Here is a 19961-nt window from a genome sequence, read left to right on the forward strand (position 1 = left end):
TTGTCTGGTCCAACTGCACTCGATTTTGTTTGGGATAATGCTTCATGTAAGTCGTGCAATGTAATTGGTTGATTATAGGGTTCAGTCTTTAGTTTTCTCCTTATAGGTCAAAAATTCTTTAGTGTAAAATTGTTTTGATGATACTTTGGCAAACACTTCTCCTAATATATTAGCCATTTCTGATGGTTTGCTTTCTCCATTCCACGTAATACTAAGGACGGTCGATTTTTGTATTTCCCATTCATTTTTCGTATTTTATTGTTATCTGTGTGTTTGTTGTTTTATTTATTGAGGAAGTAAACTGGATCCGGAAAGTTTTTCTGATTTGTTTCTGGGTATATCTACTTATTTATATTTTAGGAGATTATCCATTGTAGGATATCTCCAGAACTTATTCCAAGCTTTGTTTTGTTGTTTTCTTGTTTTCATACAGTTTTTGTTCCACCAGGATTTTGGATGCAGTGGGAAACGAGTTGAAATTATAGGTATTGTTTCTTCAGCTGCTTGTAGTAAGGTATCTGTGATGTGTTTCATCAACTGATATTTCTTGAATGATCTGTGGATTAATATTGTCCATTCTCTAAATTATTCCCAGTTGCCTTTTCCTATTTTGCAGCGGGACGATCTGCTGGGATAGCAGAGAGGGGTTTCTAGTCAGTGTGATGATTACTGGGTAATGATCACTGCTGTATGGGTTTTTTTATTACTTCCCACTTTTAATTCTGGTAGAAGTGAAGGTGTGCATATAGTTAGATCTACTGCTGAGGTTATATGACTGGAAAAGTGAAAATAAGTATGTTTACCATTATTGAGTAGAGAAAGGTTATGGTGGTCTATTATTCGTCCTCATCTGTTGATGTCAGTATTTCCCCACAGATGGCTATGTCCATTCAGGTCTCCCATTATACAGAAATGTGACGGGAGTTGGAAGATTAGTTGGTCTATTTCTTAAAATGGTATCTGGTCCTGGTGGAAGGTACACTGAACAAACAGTTACCCTAAATCTTAGTGCTTCTTACAGCTATTGTTTCTAGATTACTGTTCAAAGGGATGTGTTCGGTTGGGATACAGTTATAGACCAAGATGGCTACTCCTCCATGTGTTGGGCCTTCTCTTATTCTGTCTTTCCTGTAAATTGTAAAATTTTTTATTGAAAGAGTGTCTTGCTGTCTCCTGAAGATAAAAGCATATTGGCATATGGTGCATTATTAGAGACAAAACAGCATTGTAATTGGCACGTAATCTTCTATGATTCCACTTATTTGGTTTTTCTAGGGCTTTCGGATTGCTTCTAAAGTGTAGTATTCTTATGTTTTGTCTTTTCTTTTTTTGGACAGAAAGGCCGATTCATGACCATTTCTTCTGTGAAGATTTCTGGTACTGGTTCTTCAGATGTGCTTATTTTTCCTTATGTCCATCTGGTTGGTTGCTCTGATGTTTGTAGGTTTATGTTGATCTTTGTTGTGGTGCTGGTTTATGGATATCTGTTCTGCAAGAATAGAAATTGGAGCATTCTCTGTTTTCTCCTGTTTTTGTAGTTTCAATCCAGTAAATGATTCTTTGGCAATATGGAAATTTCAGTTTGGACTTCTACTAATTTATACTGGATTACTGCTTGGGCGTATGTTGGCTTGTTTGTAGACTATCGTCATATTATTCTCTTTGCTTCTTAGTATGTTGTGTTGTGTTCTGTATTAGTTTCTCTTGCTTTGATTTTTTGCAAATTTTGGAGTAAGCTGGGTGTTCCCTTTAACAGTTGGTACATTTCAAGATGTTGGCAGAACAAACAATAGTCTTGTGTTTCTTAGAACCAGGTTTTGCAAGATAGCTGTGTTTCTGCATGCCATTTGTGAATGTCCAAACTTATGGCATTTGAAACATCACAATGGATTTGTATGTACTGTCTTACTTGGCAGTTCAGCTTTGACTGTTGTTGTTGGAGGTTTTGCTTTGCTAAAGGTAATAATAAGTTTCTTGTTGAAATTATATTTCCTCTCTATGGATATTAATTCTCTTCACCGTTTTCTCAGTCACTCCTTGTTTTCTCAGTTATTCTGTTAGCTTTTCCTCTGGCACGTTTAAGAAGACCCACTCGGAGAGCACTCCTTTTGAAGAATTCAGTTGTTGTTGTTGTGGAGGTTTTATGGCGCATAAGTTGCTTTGGCTATAATGCGACTATTCCTTTATTGTAATAATATATGAGAATTTCTTGTTACGTCAGAAAAGGCTGAAATCAGAAATGACTAAAAACTCCAATTTTCTTCAGAAAGTTAAAAAATTCAGGAATATTTGCATTGTCACCAATGACATTCTCTAGAGTTATTGGTTTCCAAAGGTTAACCAAAGATAGCAGGGCTGTATTTCTGTCTTGTTTATAGTATGGGTATTCAATGAGAATATGTTTCACAGTCAAATTTAGAGAATAATGTGGACACTGTGGTGGATCATCTCCTGTGAGTAAATAAAGGCGAGTCAAATGTGTATGGCCTATTCTTGCTCTTGAAAGGAGTACTTCTTCTCATCTTGATGAACGGACACTGGAATGCTAAATTCTAGGATTCTGTTTAAATTGAAAAAGTTTATTTGTTTGAGAGTGCCAGAGTGCTGTCCATTTTATTAGGCATGCACCATGAATGATTTGTGGATAGTCTGATGCTGGAACAGGGATATTGGTTAAATCTAAGGTAGATGGATTTTTTGTAGCATTATCGGCCAGTTCATTACCAGAAATTCCAGAATGTGCCGGAATCCAGCAGAAGGTGATCAGTTGGTGGCACTCTTCAATCTGCAGTAATAATCTTCTAATTTCATTTAGAAAAGGGAGAACTTTATCTGAGGAGTTAGATAATGCCATAATTGAGCTGAGGGAGTCAGTATAAATGACAAATTTTAATGAGCAGTCAGAACAGAGATTTTCTAAGGCTAGTTTAATTGCATATAATTCTGCTGAGAAGATACTGAATTCAGGTGGAAGGGATGCTGAAATAGTGGTATTTAGGAACACTGCTGCTGCTCCAATGTTTGAGTTAGATTTAGAGCCATCTGTATAAATTGGAAAAAAATCAAAATATCTGCGAGTGTGACTTGCATGAAGTTGTTTCACATTTGATGCTTGAAGAACATTTTTTCCCCACTGGCAAAGGTAAGTGTCACAGGTGAGTAGAGGAGAGTAAGAGTCCATGGTGGTGGTGGAGCACACGTTGCTACCTCTTGTACAGAATGAATGGAAACATTCCAAACCTGCATCAGCTCAAGAAGGCGAAGACCAGTGGTTTTACTATACTAGGCTTAATTCTGTAGAGGTTTTCTAATGGTGGATTGAATAGGTATGACTGAATTGGATGCGAGGCACAACTTTGTATTTTGACAGCATACTTCAGTAGCAGTGTTTTCCTATGTAGAGTTAAAGAGGGCTCATGAGCATCAATGTAGAGGCTATGTGCTGGTGATGTTCTGAAAGTCCCAAATGCAATCCTCAAGGGACTGTGCTGAACTGGTTCAAGCCAGCACAAAGCACTTGCTCTGGCAAAATCATAGACAGGAGCACCATAATCGAGACAGGATCAGATTAATGCCCTGTATAACCGAAGTAGGGAGGTGCGATCTGCATCCCATGTTAGGGCGGATAAAGTTATGAGTATATTTAACTTTTTTAAACAGGGAGTAAGTACATTTTTAATATGGCCTAAGAAATTTAATTTGTTGTCAAGGATTAATCCTAGAAATCTGATGTTAGTAGTGACTGGGATGGAGACATTGGAAATTTGAAGTTCAGAATCCAGATGGAGTTTGCGTTGTCTACAAAAATGGATAGCAACTTGTTTTCTGTTGTGAGAGTCGATAGCCGTTAAAGTTGGCCTATTGTTGTATTTTATTCAGTGATATCTGAAGCTGCCTTTCAATAAATATCATATTTTTGGAATGGCAGGAGATGGAAAGGTCATCTGCATAAAGGTACGTCTCAACTCTGTTTGGAAGCTGTTTAGTGATGGAATCGATTCTAAGAGCAAAAAGAGTGGCACTCAGTACAGATCCCTGAGGAACACCTTCTTCCTGACTGAAAGTTGTAGAGAGGTCATTTTGGTATTTTACTTGAAACAATCTAGTCTGTAGAAAGTTTTGAACAAATATGGGGAGGTTGCCCAGTAGACTGAGAGAATAAAGATCTCTAAGTATGCCATGACACCAGGTGGTGTCAAAAGCCTTCTCTATATCTAAAGAAACCATTACTAGATGTTTGTGTTTAACGAAGGCATTGCGAATGGCAAATTCAGCCTTGATCATGAGATCCAAGCATGACCTGTTTTATCGAAAGCCATGTTGACTATTGCTCATTAGATGTTGTGAAGGTGCCTCTGTAGCCAGGTGGGAAGGAGCAGCAGTGCATAGCACACGCTTCTTGATTAGACCGGGGTTCGAGCCCGTCACCACCAAATATGGAGGATGCGGAAAGATCAGAGAATGACCACCGCATATTGCGGAGCAATATGGCCTTAGTTGCTAATGCTCCTAAAAACCAAATAACAAACAAACAAACACAGATGTTGTGACTCAATGATCCAGACGAGTCTACTGTGGACAATTTTTTCAAGGATTTTGCTGAGGCAGCTTGACAGAGATATTGGTCTATAGCTATGAGGGTTGGATGGATCTTTTCCAGGCTTCAGGAACGTAAAAACAATAGAGGGGTGCCAAAAAGCTGGATAAACATTTTCTAAAACAATACGGTTGTAAAAGACTATGAGGAGGCACAAAGCTTTGTCATCAAGATGTTGCAGCATGACAAAACAGATCCCATTGGGTCTGGTGGCACCATTATGAGCTGTTTTAATGGCATGCAAAAGTTCAGAATACTGTAGAGGTTTGTTATACGGTAGAATGTGGACAGTTTGAAAGTTAATAGAATAGTGTTCTCTACTGCTTTTAATTCGCTGGAAAGATTTAGTATAAGCAGATATTTGTTAGTTATTTGGGTTTTAGGAGCATTAGCAACGAAGGCCATATTGCTCCATGGATATGTGATGGTCATTCCCTGACCTTTCCGCATCCTCCGTATTTGGTGGTCACGGGCTCGAACTCCGGTCTAATCAAGAAGCGTGTGCTACGCACTGCTGCTCCTGCCCACCTGGCTATGGAGGCGCCAAGCAGATGTTGCTGAGATTTCAGCAAACGTATTGCCCAAAGCATTAGCTATATCCGAGAGACTAGATAAATCTCGCCCATTCCAGGAGAGGACTGGAGAAGGTATTGTTGGAAACTTACCAGAAAGCTGCCTAATTTTTTTCTAAATTAATTTGCTGTCAATATTTCTGACAATTGTTGATGCAAACCAGGTCCAGGATTCTTTTTGGCTTTCCTCTGTATGAAACGTGCTTTTGCCCTTAATTTATTATAATTTATCAGATTGGCTGTGATTGGATATTGCTGAAACAAATTCCAGGCTTGATTTTTGCTTTTGTGAATTCCTCATTTCACCAGTAGTTATAATGCTTTCAGCCCGGGGGATGTGATAATGGTATTGTGTCTTTGGCCACATTTAGGAGATGAGACGTGATGTAATCTGTCACATCATCAATAGGCTGAAGACGAATTTTTTTCTCGTCGAAAGAGATTGATGACTGAAATTTTGCCCAGTTTGCTCGGGCAAATTTCCATTTCCTGCAGGGTTTAGTTAAAGGAGCCTGTGCTATCAATAACTTGCATACGATTGGGAAGTGATCACTGCCCATAGGATCATTTATAACAAACTACTCTATGGTTGGGACCAGTACTGAAGTACAAATGAGATCTATTGCTGACATATGTCCAGTTGGGAGCTGAATGTGAGTGTGTGAGCCAGTATTCAGTATGGCAAGGTTTAGTGCATCTAAAAGGCTTTCAATGAGTCGACCCCGTGTATCTAATTTAGAAGCGCCCCATAGGGGGTTTTACCCATTAAAGTCCCCTATTATAGAGAGAGGTGGAGGTATCTGTGTGAAGAGGTCTTCAAGTTCTTTTAAACAACAAGTATGGTTTGGCTATAAGTAGATTGAGACTAGTGTTATTGCAATATGGAGAGTTATACGAACAACAACAACTACTATTTCAGTTTGAAGTGGGATATGCTTGGTTGGGATCTTTGAATTTATCAGGATTGCTACACCACCGTGGGCAGCATTTGCTGTATTGCAATCACTTCGATAAAGGCAGTAGTTCTTTATCGAAGGAGAAATTGGCGAGGTTAAGTAAGTTTCTTGAAGACAAAGAGCAACTGGAGAATAATGGTTAATTAGATTATGGATATCATCTGTGTTGCAATGAAAACCTCTGCAGTTCCATTGTACAATAAAGGTCATTATTGGTGTTTAATTGTTGGAGATGTATCTGACTGCTTTTTTGAAGGTGACTGGCTTATGACGTTCCAATTTTTGTTTGTTTTTTTTTAGGAAAACTGGCTGACCAGTGTCCATTTCTTCTTCTTTGGCATGAATTTCTAAAATTGGATCTTCCTGTATAGATGTGCCATCTGTGTTCATGGTTGTGTATTGAATATTTTTCATTATATTTGAATTTGTAATACATGGTGTGGTAGCACTCATTGGAGGAGGAGATTCTGCTGGTATTGTAAAAGGAGCATTATTTGCTTAGTCTGAGAGTTTGGGTTGTTGTTTAAGCACATTTGGTTTTTCCTCAGAGAGGACAGTTCTAGGTGCCTCCGTAGCCAGGTGGGAAGGAGCAGCAGTGCGTAGCACACGCTTCTTGATCGGGGTTCGAGCCCGTCACCACCAAATACGGAGGATGCGGAAAGGTCAGGGAATGACCACCGCATATCCCGGAGCAATATGGCCTTAGTTGCTAATGCTCCTAAAAATCAAATAACAAACAACAAACAGACAGCTCTAGCCCAATCTGAAATTGAATTATTAGTAGAAACTGTGACATCAGTTAGAGTAGAGACTGTTTGGTATTTTTTAACTGCATTAGCATAAAAAATATTTTTGTTCATAGTAGGTGCCACTAGTCTTCTTGCTTCAAGTTCTGGAAAAGGCAGGATGATCACCTTTGCAATTTGGACAGGTCATTTTTGTAGTCGTACAGTCACTTTGTATGTGATCCAAGGAACCACAGTTGGGGCAGACAGGAACTCCTCTGCATACAGTTTGTGAGTGGCCATACTTTTGACATTTAAAACATCTTAAAGGATTGGGAATGTACGGGCGGATACAGCAAAGTAAATAACCTGCTTTTACAGAGGAGGGTAAGTTGGGCGTATTGAATGTGAGAATAATGTTTCTGGTTGGTATAAGTTGATTATCTTTTTTAGTCATTATACATTTGGCTTGAATTACATTTTGTCCCTGGAGCTCTTGGGTAATTTCTTTCTCTGTGACATTTAACAGGTCCCAACTGGATATGACACCCTTAGATGAATTTAGGGTCGTGTGAAGAGATATTTTTACCAGAATGCCCGCAAAGTTTGTTAACTGTAAGAGTTTCTCTGAATGGCTGTAGTTCGTAGTTTCCACTAGCAGGTCTCCTGATTGCAATCTCTTGACAGTCTTAGGAGATCCTGCAATATCTTTGAGATGTTTTTGTATTACGAAGGGAGACAGTTTGCTCATTGGATGACTAGTAAGGGCGTGGAAAATTAAAAATGATGGGCAGGGTTGCTCCATCTGATTAGTCTTCTGTCTCTTTGGATGATCATTTTCTAAGTCATGATTGGGGTCATGGTTAATATAAATGTCTGTTCTGGAGCTCTAAGGCTCTAACAGTGGATAATTATTTTTATCCATAATGGCTCCTTTTCACCCTGGTGGTTTCTCCTTACCGCCCCCGCCACGGGGAGGCAGGAGCAGTGCTGTTTTGTGGCCAAGCTTAGAGTTAGTACGATTAGTAAATCTATCCAAATTAAAGAAAAAGGTGATTTCCTTCTTCTGGGCTCTCTTCTTATTTCTTATAAGAAATTAGAGCTATTTAACAGAAAATTTTAATAACTGCAAGAGAAAACAAAGGAAAACTTAGTCGCTGGGAAGAAAAATGCTCGATATATGCCTAATAATCACTTGGCCACGGAAATGCTTGGCACCCGGGGCCAAAAGAATTCAGTGTGCTGTGTGGTTTTACAACTACTGTTATTCATCCAAAAATAGTTGTTACTAACAGCTTCTGAGAGTGTTTAGGATTTTCTGTTTCCACTAGTATTTCTCCGGATCTAAGGCATCGAACTGACTTGGAAGATCCTACTAGACCTGACATTGTTTTTTTGATGACAAACAGAAAAATACATCCTAATGCTTAGTCTCCTGTCACATGTATGACAAAAGTATGTTGGTATTTTTGGTGGGTACATATCTGTCTTCTGTCTCTTTGTCTTTGTTTCTGTATCATTACTAGGTAGGGCTTTCTCTTGAAGACCTGTAGGAGTAGTTGTTTTACTACTCATGTTTGCTCTTTTGGCCCTGGGAGTGTTACTTACCGCTCCCAGGTTTCCAGCCCTGCCACATGGAAGTAAGAGCAGTGCCACTTAGTGACCAAAAGGCTACTATGTTAGTTAGATTAGTAAAAGTGAGAATAAGAGAAAAAAAAAGAAAGGCGGGTTTCCTTCCTGTGCCTTCACTTGCTAATTGTAAGGTAAAGCTGTTTTATTAAAATAAAAGGAGGGGGGTATGAAAATTAAATAAACTGCTATTATTTATCAGAAAGCTCTATAAGTTGCTGGGAATCACTTAGTCACTAATAAATCACTTAGCACCTGGGGTCGGATATATATGTAAGTTTGAACACATATACGTAGATATTGCACATATGTGCTATTGCATCTAGTATTACTGTGCATACATAATTTATAAATTACTCTTACTACACTGTACAATCAATGCAAAATGTACAATCTTCATTTTCTTATTTAATACTATGCATTATACTGTATTAATAGAATTACATTAAATGTTCAAAGTTTCCTTGGTTCTTTTTCTGATTTTATGAACTATTGATATAATGTCCTCCTTTCAATATAGCAACCTTTTTTTTCACTCCGGGGGAAGGGGGGCTAGTCTCTAAAAAGAGCTTCGACTGTATTAGTAAAGAATCTTGCCATTTTGATTATTTAACTGAATTGTTTCTCTTTGATATGACTTATTAATCACAATCTGGATTGGTTTACACATTAACTGAAGTTTTTTTTTTTTTTTCTGTGGAATTTTAGAAGGAAAGAAATTGTTCCTCTCTACATAAATAGCAGGTCTAAAATTGACTGAGACACATCCCATAAGAAATAACAATTTCACTAGCAACACTGAGAATTGAGGTAAAACAATGATCTTAATCACATCGCAAACATTAAAAACTGAATTACTATCTTTTGAAGTTGGAGGTTGGTAATAGCTAGGATCACCTTCGACAAACAAATGGTCTTTATCATTGTGAGCCACTAAAAAGAGTTTTAATGACACACGCAGCATCTTTTCTAAAGGCTGTTTTTAATATTTCATGGGCATATGAGGGCATATACGAAAGTTCCCGGACTGGCAGCCTTGACATGAACTACAAATAGTAGAGCATTCTGCCACTAGATGCTGCTATGTCAGTATTTCCCAAGTCAATCTGGTGAATTTCACCGCTATAGCCAGCTGTGTTGCATCACTATAGTTGTTTTTTATGGTGCTTGTTAAGTACAACTGGTGATTTTATTTATTCGTGAAATGGCTGATTTGAAAGAACAACGCAATTTGTGTGAAATTTTGCTTCAAACAGGGGAAGACAGCATGAAAAATGTACGAGATGCTCAAAACAGCTTTTGGTGACAATGCCATGGGGAGAACACAAACATTTGAGTGGTTCTTGCAATTCACACATGGCAGAACATCAGTTGAGGACTGTGGGCATTAAGATTGCCCACTGAAAGGTCACACAAGTGAAAATGAGGAGAACGTCACCAAACCATCAATGAAGACCAATGAAAAACCATTTCCGATATTACTGAGAGGCTAGAACTCTCTTACGGAACATGTCAATGCATTTTAACACAGGAATTGAATATGCAGCACATCTTTGCAATGTTAGTGCCTGGGTTGCTGACTGAGAAGCATTAGCATTAGTAGAGGCATATGATGGAAGAAAGCAAGCTTATGCAGCATCAACCAAAAAAAAAAAAAAAACACTTCCATTTCACCCATCTGTTCATTCGAAATACCTGTCCAGCTGAGCCTTAAATTTATTTAGGCTATCAACTTCCACAACAAGGGATGAAAGTATGTTCCACCAACCAACTACCCGCTGGCTAAAGGCAAATTTCAGCACATCTGTCTTTCCTCAATCTGAATTTATGCCCTCTCAAGTGATTGTTCTGAGCAAGAGGAAAAATCCCATCGGCATTGAGCATGCTCAAACCATTCAAGGCTTTATACACCTCTATCAGATCACCTTGCCGGTGCCTAGTCTCCAGACACTGTAATTTGCAAAATTTAAGCCTTTTTTATAAAAGCAATCCTTTGTTCCATTCACGAATCTTGTTGCCCTTCTCTGTACTCGTTCAAGGTGTGGACAAGGGAATAATCACCTCCTTATCCCTGCTAGAAAATTTCCTATATATCATTGACAAGACACCATGAGCTACTCTTGCAGCCCGTCTGCATTGCTCAGAGAACTTCATATCTACCTGCACAATTACCCCCAGGTCCTTTTCATTCTCTACCACTGTCAGTGTAGTACCACAGAGTTGATACATTGCTCTGGTGTTACTGTTTCCCATATGTAGTACTTTACACTTGTCAATGTTAAACTTCATTTGCCACCTCTCAGCCCATCTGCTCAACCTTTCCAGATCCTGTTGCAGCAGAGTAGCATCAGTAGTGTCCTTAACAACCCTGCCAACCTTTGTATCATCTGCAAACTTGGACATTAAGTTTGATATACCATCATCAATATCATTTATAAATACAGAAAACAACAATGGACCCAACACTGAACCCTGAGGGACTCCAGTAATAACATTAGTCCACGATGAGCAGTGTCCATTAATTACCACTCTCTGTCTTCTCCCCCTCAACCACCCCTTTATCCATAGCAGCAATTTGCCTCCAATGCCACATTGCTCCAATTTGTGCAGCAGTCTTCCATGTGCAACAGTATCAAAAGCCTTTCTAAGATCCAAATAAATAATATCAAAGTTATTCCCTGCATCCAGTTATTTTGTGACTGCATCACAGTATCCAATCAAATTGGTCAGGCAAGACTTTCCCTTAACAAAACCATGCTGTGTCTGAGCTATAACTGAAGTCTTGAATAGATGATCCTGCAGTGTTTCTTTAACCAGTGCCTCCATTAATTTTCCAGGAACAGAAGTTAAACTCACAGGTCTATAATTACTTGTGTCAGCCTTTGAAACCCTTTGTGAATTGGGGTCACATTTGCACATCTCCAGTCTATCGATACCTCACTTGAGTTCAAGAAAGCTCTCATAATTATGGCTAAGGGTTTGCTTACTTCCTTTGCTGCCTCCTTTAATATAACTGGATAAATCCCATCCACCCCAGGTGCCTTTCTTGTGTTTATCTTCACCAATTTCTCCTCCACTTTACTCTCAGTTATTACAAGATTATCTAGCTTCCTGCCAGAGTTGAATACACCTCTGATGGTCCTGTTGATGATCCTGAGCAGGATCATCAACAGTTGAACTATTGATATCAGGGGGACCAATCTGATTCATCCCCTTCTTTCTAGAGTTTACATAAGTAAAGAACTGTTTGCTGTTTTTCTTTGCATCATTTGCCAAAGATTTCTCGTAATCTACCTTCGCCTGCCTAACCTCGTTTGTAACTTGGTTACAGACCAGCTTATACCTATCATAGGCTTCTGTGTCACATGTTAATTTATATGTATCCCATGCATTTTTCTTCTCTGCCATATGTCTCAATTAGTTCATCTGACATCCATTTAGGCCTAAACCTTGAAAAATATTTCTTAGTTTGTATGTAAAGCCTAGTAGCTTCCAAGATAAGTTCTTTGAATGCTTCCCATTTTGAATTTGCTGTTGGTAACATCATCAGTTGGTTCCACTGTATAGAATTTAAATACTGTCTCAGACCATCGTAGTCGCCTTTACGAAAGCAAAAATCCTTCCCTTTACCCCTAATGGTAGTTACCTCTTTGAGTAAATCTCACTTCAGCACACTGTGATCACAGCCACCCAGTGGTTCCTTTATCTTCAGATTCTTAATGCATAAAGAATCACTACTGATAATCAGATCAAGAGTATTACTCTCTCTAGTTGCCTCCCGAACATGCTGATCATTTAGAAAATCAGCCAAATAAATCCACAAAAGCATTGCTAGTGTGTGAATGACCAACCCACAAATTCCAGTCAATATCTAGGAAATTAAAATCCCCCATTATAAGAATCTCTGATTTACTGACCCACTCTCTTTCCCTATACAGTTTATTATTATACTCATCAGAGTCATTAGGCCTATAGCACACTCCTACTCTCAATTTTGATCTCCCAATGCTTATGTCACATCAAACTGACTCAACACTGCACTGTCCAGCGATGTCGACTGGCTTCACTTCCTTGGATTTTATGTGTTTCTTAACTAATAACATAACCCCTCCTCCCTTCCTATCCTGTCTATCCTTCCTGTACACATTGTACTCCCCAAATTCCATTTCTGCATTCCTTATATCTGTGTGACACCACGTCTCTGATATCCCAACAATATCCGCCTTTGATGTTTTGAGCAATACCTCAAATTCATCAAATTTATTTACCAAACTCCTAGAATTAGTGTACATGCAGGTATACATGCACCTGTTCCTATATTTAGCTACCTTAATACAACCCATGTGTTTACTTGTACCGCAATGACTCCCAGCAGTCTCTGAAATATCCTGCAACTTGTTTTCCAGGCTGCTGCTCATTCCAATAGAAGCAGTGCAAGAATCACTTTCACCTCTGCCAGTGGCTACTGTTAATCTATTAGTCCTTGTATCCCCCAAAGCTAGCAGTTTTCCGACCCACCTAACACTGCCTTGAGAGCATCAGTAAATATTCTTGCAACCTTTCTGTTTAGGTATATCCCATCCTTGTAGAAACAGAGGCATGTGTGTGTTTGTCAGGAACTGTTGGATGAAATCAGAAATAATCAAAACTTACTTCAAGAGTTATAACAGGAGACAAAATGTGGGCCTACTGCTACAAATAACTGGGAGTAAAATGGAGGAGAAACTGTTGAAGATAAACACAAGAAAGGCACCCGGGGTGGATGGGATCTATCCAGTTATATTAAAGGAGGCAGCAAAGGAAGTAAGCAAACCCTTGGCTATAATTATGAGAGCTTCCTTGGACTCAGGGGAGGTACCCATAGACTGGAAGAAATGTGCAAATGTGACCCCAATTCACAAAGGAGGATCAAACGCTGACACAAGTAATTATAGACCTGTGAGCTTAACTTCTGTTCCAGGAAAATTAATGGAGGCACTGGTTAAAGAAGCACTGCAGGATCATTTAGACAAGACTTCAGTTATAGCTCAGACACAGCATGGTTTTGTTAAGGGGAAGTCTTGCCTGACCAATTTGATTGGATACTGTGATGCAGTCACAAAATAACTGGATGCACGGAATAACTTTGATATTATATACTTGGATCTTAGAAAGGCTTTTGATACTGTTGCACATGGAAGACTGCTACACAAATTGGAGCAGTGTGACATTGGAGGCAAATTGCTGCTATGGATAAAGGGGTGGTTGAGCGGGAGAAGACAGAGAGTGGTAATCAATGGACACTGCTCATCGTGGACTAATGTTATTAGTGGAGTCCCTCAGGGCTCAGTGTTGGGTCCATTATTGTTTTCTGTATTCACAAATGATATTGATGATGGTATATCAAGCTTAATGTCCAAGTTTGCAGATGATACAAAGGTTGGCAGGGTTGTCAAGGACACTACTGACACTATGCTGCTGCAACAGGATCTGGAAAGGTTGAGCAGATGGGCTGAGAGGTGGCAAATGAAGTTTAACATTGACAAATGTAAAGTACTACACATGGGAAACAGCAACCCCAGAGCAACGTATCAACACTATGGTACTACACTGACAGTGGTAGAGAATGAAAGGGACTTGGGGGTGGTTGTGCAGGCAGATATGAAGTTCTCTGAGCAGTGCAGACGGGCTGCAAGAGTAGCTCATGGAGTATTGTCAATGATATACAGGAATTTTTCCAGCAGGGATAAGGAGGTGATTATTCCATTGTATAAGGCAATGGTCAGGCCACACCTAGAGTACTGTATACAGGTCTGGAGGCCTCATTTCAAGAAGGATGTAGAGCTGCTGGAACGAGTACAGAGAAGGGCAACAAGATTAGTGAATGGAACAAAGGGGTGCTCTTACGAAGAAAGGCTTAAGTTTTGCAAATTACAGTGTCTGGAGACTAGGCACCAGCGAGGTGATCTGATAGAGGTGTATAAAGCCTTGAATGGTTTAAGCATGCTCAATGCTAATGGGATTCTTCCTCTAGCTCAGAAAAATCACCTGAGAGGGCATAAATTCAAATTGAGGAAAGACAGATGTAGGATAGACGTGCGGAAATTTGCCTTTAGCCAGCGGGTGGTTGGTTGATGGAACAGACTCCCATCCCTTGTGGTGGAGGTTGATAGCCTAAATAAGTTTAAGGCTCAGCTGGACAGGTATTTTGAACGAACAGAGGGGTGAAGTGGAAGTGGGGTTTTTTTTTTTTTTTTTGGCTGATGCTGCATAAGCTTGCTTTCTTGCATCAAATGCCTCTACTAATGCTAATGCTAAATGCTAATTACCCTGACTTCTAATCTCTCTTGGCACAAGCACATTACAAAACCCTGAAAAACGAAACGGCAGTCATCTCAGTAGAAATTCGAAACATCTCCATGTCCAAAGAAAGCGAGGCAAGTCAGGTGCAGCAACAAAAGCATGTTGGTGGTCTTCTTCGAAAAGGGCTTGGTTCATTATGAATTTATGCCTGAAGGCCAAACAGTTAACTAGCACTATTACCTGGATGTTTTGAAGTGCCTTACAGAAAAGGTATGCCAAAAAAGTCCTGAACGATGGCAGAACAATGACTGCCTGTTTCACCATGACAATGCTCCCACACACTGCTATCTCTGTGCAGTGATTTTTGGGTGATAAAATCATGGTGGTTGTCATCCACCTTCATTACTCACCTGATTTGGTTCCTTGTGATTTCTTGTTTTCAAAAATGAAATCACAGCTAAAACAGCATAGTTTCCAGGACATCCCAGAAACTGAAGAATAATTACAGAGAGTCGTGCATGCAATTCCAAAATATTAATTACAGCAGTGTTTCCAACCGTGGCAAAAAACTCATAAGGGGACCATTATGAAGGGGATAACCATGATCAGTAACAAAAGCAAGGCTTTTTTTTTTCTTTTTTTTTTTTTAATCAGTGCAGTCCGGGTACTTTTGGATATACCTTCATATTTCCCACTTCGCCCTAATCTGAAATAAAATTTGGTGCAAATTACCTGCTCAGTAAACTCACTCATTTTAAAATGCAAAGAAACACATAAACAGCTTCTATTCAATTCATGTAAATTCAGAATGTTTGCAGATAAACATGATTGATATGTTACTATATCTAGATGAATCATTAAACACGTTGCAACAAGTTACAACTCAATATGATACTCCAATTTCATGATACAGTGTTAGTCCCTGTTACATTCACTTTCTGATAAGTGAATACATATATATATATATATAATCTTTATTGTGTACAAAAGGATGTATACAATTTACCCTTCATGGCAGGAATGCCAGGGGCTTCATATTGGCATTCCTGCCTTCACATGATTACAAAGAAAAAAATAACAAATTAAATTAGACCTTTTGTTATATTTGACTCTACAGTTACCTCCAAGACTTTTTAATTTTCCCCTGACCTGAGTGTAGTACCACATGGTTGGTATGTTAATCCAGAATTACTGCTATCACATGTAGTGCCTTGTATTTGTCAATGTTAAATTTCATCTACCATTTCTCAGCCCATCTGCCTAATTTTTCAAGACATTGTTACAGTAGTTTACCCTGATTACTGTCATTAACCACCCTGCCTATCTTTGTATTATTATTGTTGCTCTTATATTATTTCTCCCTGATAGGGGGATTCCACTCCGTGACAGGTACTGCTATCAAGTACACAGGGTGGTTGTAATGTCTGGTGTTACTGTTGGTCAAGGAACTCTCTCACTATCCTACAGGTGTTCAGGATTGTGACTTTCTGGAGTTCCTTGTAGGTGTTCTCTGGGAGACCTACTGCTGCTAGGCTGCTATGTAGAGTCTTTGGCACCATACCGGTGGTTGACACGATGATTGGGATGATCGATACTTCTTGCATATGCCACATCTCCTTGACCTTATGTCTGAGATTTGTGTACTTCCTAATTTTTTCCTCATGGGTTTTCTGGACATTGCTAGTGTTAGGCACCGCTATGTCAATCAGGTAGATAACCTTTTCTATCTTGTCCACAAGAGCTATGTCCGGTCTGTTGTGTGGGATGGTCTTATCCGTTATTATGGCACGGTCCCAGTACAGATTGTGGATTGGGGTCTCTAGTACTGCCTGCGGTTCATTGTAGTATGGTCAACTGATATTTCCTCACTAGCTTCTGATGTATTTCCTGGCTACTTAGTCGTATCTACGAGCGTACTCAGTATTATTATTAGCTACATGGTGCAAGAAAGCCTGAAAAAAAAAAAAAAAAATCTCCGAGTTACCCCGAGAGAGAGAGAGAGAGAGAGAGAGAGAGAGAGAGAGAGAGAGAGAGAGAGAGAGAGAGAGAGAGAGAGAGAGAGAGAGACAAAAGTAGAAGGGAATCACCAAGAAAGAGAAGAATGATGATATCAAGCTCAGGACCCTAGATATGCCAAGCCCATACTCACCAGATGTGAGCCCCTGTGGTTATGCAAACTTAGACATTAAGCCCGACATACCTTCATCAATATCATCAATAAATATAGAAAACAACATTGGGTGCAGTACTGAACCCTGGGGGACTCCACTAATAACATTAATGGATGAAGACACAGTGTCCATTAATAACCACTCTCTGTCTTCTTCCAATCAACCATCCCCTTATCCAAAGCACAAACTTTCCCACAATGCCACACTACTCTAATTTGTAGAGCAATCTTTTGTGTGCAACTGAATCAAAAGCTTTCCTGAAATTCAAGTACAGTGGGGGCCAACACCTGATGGTAATTAGTTTTGTAAAACCAATTGTATGTTGAAAATATTGTAAGTTGAAACCAATAATACATTCATTTCCTGTAATTCATTCCCCAACAACACATAAAATAGGTCTTTCTTACATGTTATGCTTCATTTTTAGTGTTTTATAAATATTCCAAACTCAGTCATAAAATATCTTAAAATAAAAAACAAACAATAATTTAGCATTTATCTTAGACTTCAAGTTCAGAGCTGATGAAATCAACGGTGGTGTAGTGGTGGTGGTGGGACTATATCATGTATCTTTTCGGTCTTTTGTTGCTACTGGCAAAAAACTGTCCAAAGTGGACTGTTTTTTATGACTTTTTTTTTGTAGCTTCCTGAAGTAAGAAATGACTTTGTATTCCATTTTGCATGAGTTCAGTGTTTCAATGTCGGGTTGTTTTTTTTTACCACTTCACTTAAATGCTCCCAACAATAACAACAAATGACAGTCTTCAACTCTTCAGCTGACACTTTCTGGTGTCTTTTTCTTCCTCTTCCTATACAGTGTCACTCTCCATAATTTTCTTCAACTCTTGTAGCTCCTCTGCTGTTAGCTAATGCCGATGAGCACCAATAAGGTCCTCTACATCCTCTTCGCCAACCTCCAGACCCACTGATTTACCAAGAGTAACAATATCATTTGTCAAAACACTATCATCTTCAAATCCATCAATGTTATTAAAGGCCAGGTATTTTTCAAGTCTGAATTTAAGCACCTGGTGGAAACATCATTCCAACAACTTACAATCAGCCTTACACAATCCAGCATGTTGAACTTCAACCTCCAAAAATCTTTGAAGGTGACAGAATTTTCACAAGAGGTCGCTGCAAAGCAACTTGCAAACATTTTAGTGGTGTAGATTTTCTTGAAGTTTGCAATCACTTGCTGGTCATTGGTTGAAGAAGAGGAGTTATGTTGGGTGGCAAAAATTTTACTTGAACAAAGTCAAATTGCGCCTCAAGAGATTGAACAAGGTTGGGATCATGGCCTGGCACATTATCCAGCAGGAGCAGTGCCTTCACAAGAAGCATATTTTTCTCAAGATAACTCTTCACTGAAGAACAGAAAACTTCAAGCTCCCATTCATTGAAGACATATCTTGTAACCCATGCCTTCTTATTACTGTGCTGAAACACTCCCAGCATGCCTTTGTCGACCTTTTGTTTAAATACTGTAGGGGTGCTAGAGTGAGACACAAGCAAAGGCTTCAGCTAAAAATATCAAGAGGCATTGGCACCCAACAGGAGAGTGAGCCTATCTTTCATAGGCTTATGCCCAGGTAAACTAGCCTCATCCTTAGTGATGTCTGTTCTCCTGGGCATTCGCTTCCAGAAGAGGCCTGTTTCATCAATGTTAAAAATCTGCTGGGGAAGATACCCTCCCAATCAACGAATTACTGGAATTCAATTTTAAAGGTCTCAGCTGCTTTTTTATCAGCATTAAAAATTAGTGCGGGATGCATCCCCATGCCTTTCAACACTTTTGATATTTGCCCTTTTTTTGAAGCGCTCAAACCAGTCTCTGCTGGCTTTAAAGTCTTCAAAGTGCACAGCACTGCCACTGGTTGATGGAGTTTTAAGTTTCAGATCTATGATGGATCATCATAGATCTCAAACAATCGTACGAGTGATGTTCTGTTCGGCATGTGTTGAACAATAAAAAAAAGAGATGCTAATTGGTTGAGAGCAATCGTACGAGTGATGTTCCGTGTGCCTTGTGCCTGAAAATTTTCACCCATGTATCGTTCTAGTTATATCAGAAAGCCATCAGTACCTGCAAATATCAGAAAGCCATCAGTACCTGCAAATATCATCAGTCCTTAAAATAAACGATCGTATGGAAGGTATATCGGTTTCTGAGAATATTGGATGTCGATGTCATTGTAAGTCGAGGCTCCACTGTATATGATATCAAAATTATTTTTTGCATCCAGTTCCTTTGTTACTGCACCATAGTATTCAATCAGATTGGTCAGACAAGATTGTCCATTAAAAAAATCCATGCTGTGACCATATTCCTATAGAGATATTCCTGCCTTACTTCTTTAACCAGTGACTCCATTATCTTCCCTGGAACAGAACTTAAGCTAACAGGTCTGTAATTACTCATGTGACCTTTCGATCCCCCTTTTGTGAATTAGAGTTACATTTGCACATCTTCTGACCAAGATGAAGATTAGTTGAACCAGTCCACTTGGTTCAACTATTCAACATCCATTTACTGTCCAACTCCAAACTCACAGAACTAATTTTACTCTTTTTCATTTATCCCTTTCATTTCTATTCTTTGGAGAAACCTCCCTTCGTGTGTGTTTCTAAAAGTTAAAATCTCAAGTAATTCAAATCTAACATCAACAAGTATCTTCTGTCTCCTCAATCTTTATTCCCATGCAGAGTATGGAAGTAATATACTCCTTGCATTTCGGTTTAAATAAATAAATATCCATTTATTCTCTAGATTAGTAAAGTCACAAGAATTTAAAAATTCGTCATGACTGCACACTTACTGAGTGATTAATGGTAGCTAGATTTTCTGTGCCACAGTCACAGTACTCTCTGCATTTTTTTGTCACAGAATACAGGCTTGAAGCTGCAACTTCATTACTTGTAACCATGCAAGGTAAACATTGGAATATGACTGACTCAAATTCTGTGTTATTATAAAAATATTACAATTTATTTGAAAGTTTTTTAATAATTTATTAAAAAAAAGCTTT

General features: G+C 39.0%; 1 protein-coding gene across 1 annotated transcript in view; it reads right to left on the reverse strand.

The window, feature by feature from the left end:
- Positions 1 to 19961, reverse strand: part of LOC150089224 (furin-like protease 1, isoforms 1/1-X/2) — a 553478-nt gene that overhangs the window by 197875 nt on the left and 335642 nt on the right. The window lies entirely within an intron of this gene.

This window comes from Mastigoproctus giganteus, chromosome 2 (genome assembly GCF_048544385.1).
Source record: "Mastigoproctus giganteus isolate SK-2022 chromosome 2, ASM4854438v1, whole genome shotgun sequence".
NCBI classification, from domain to species: domain Eukaryota; kingdom Metazoa; phylum Arthropoda; class Arachnida; order Uropygi; family Thelyphonidae; genus Mastigoproctus; species Mastigoproctus giganteus.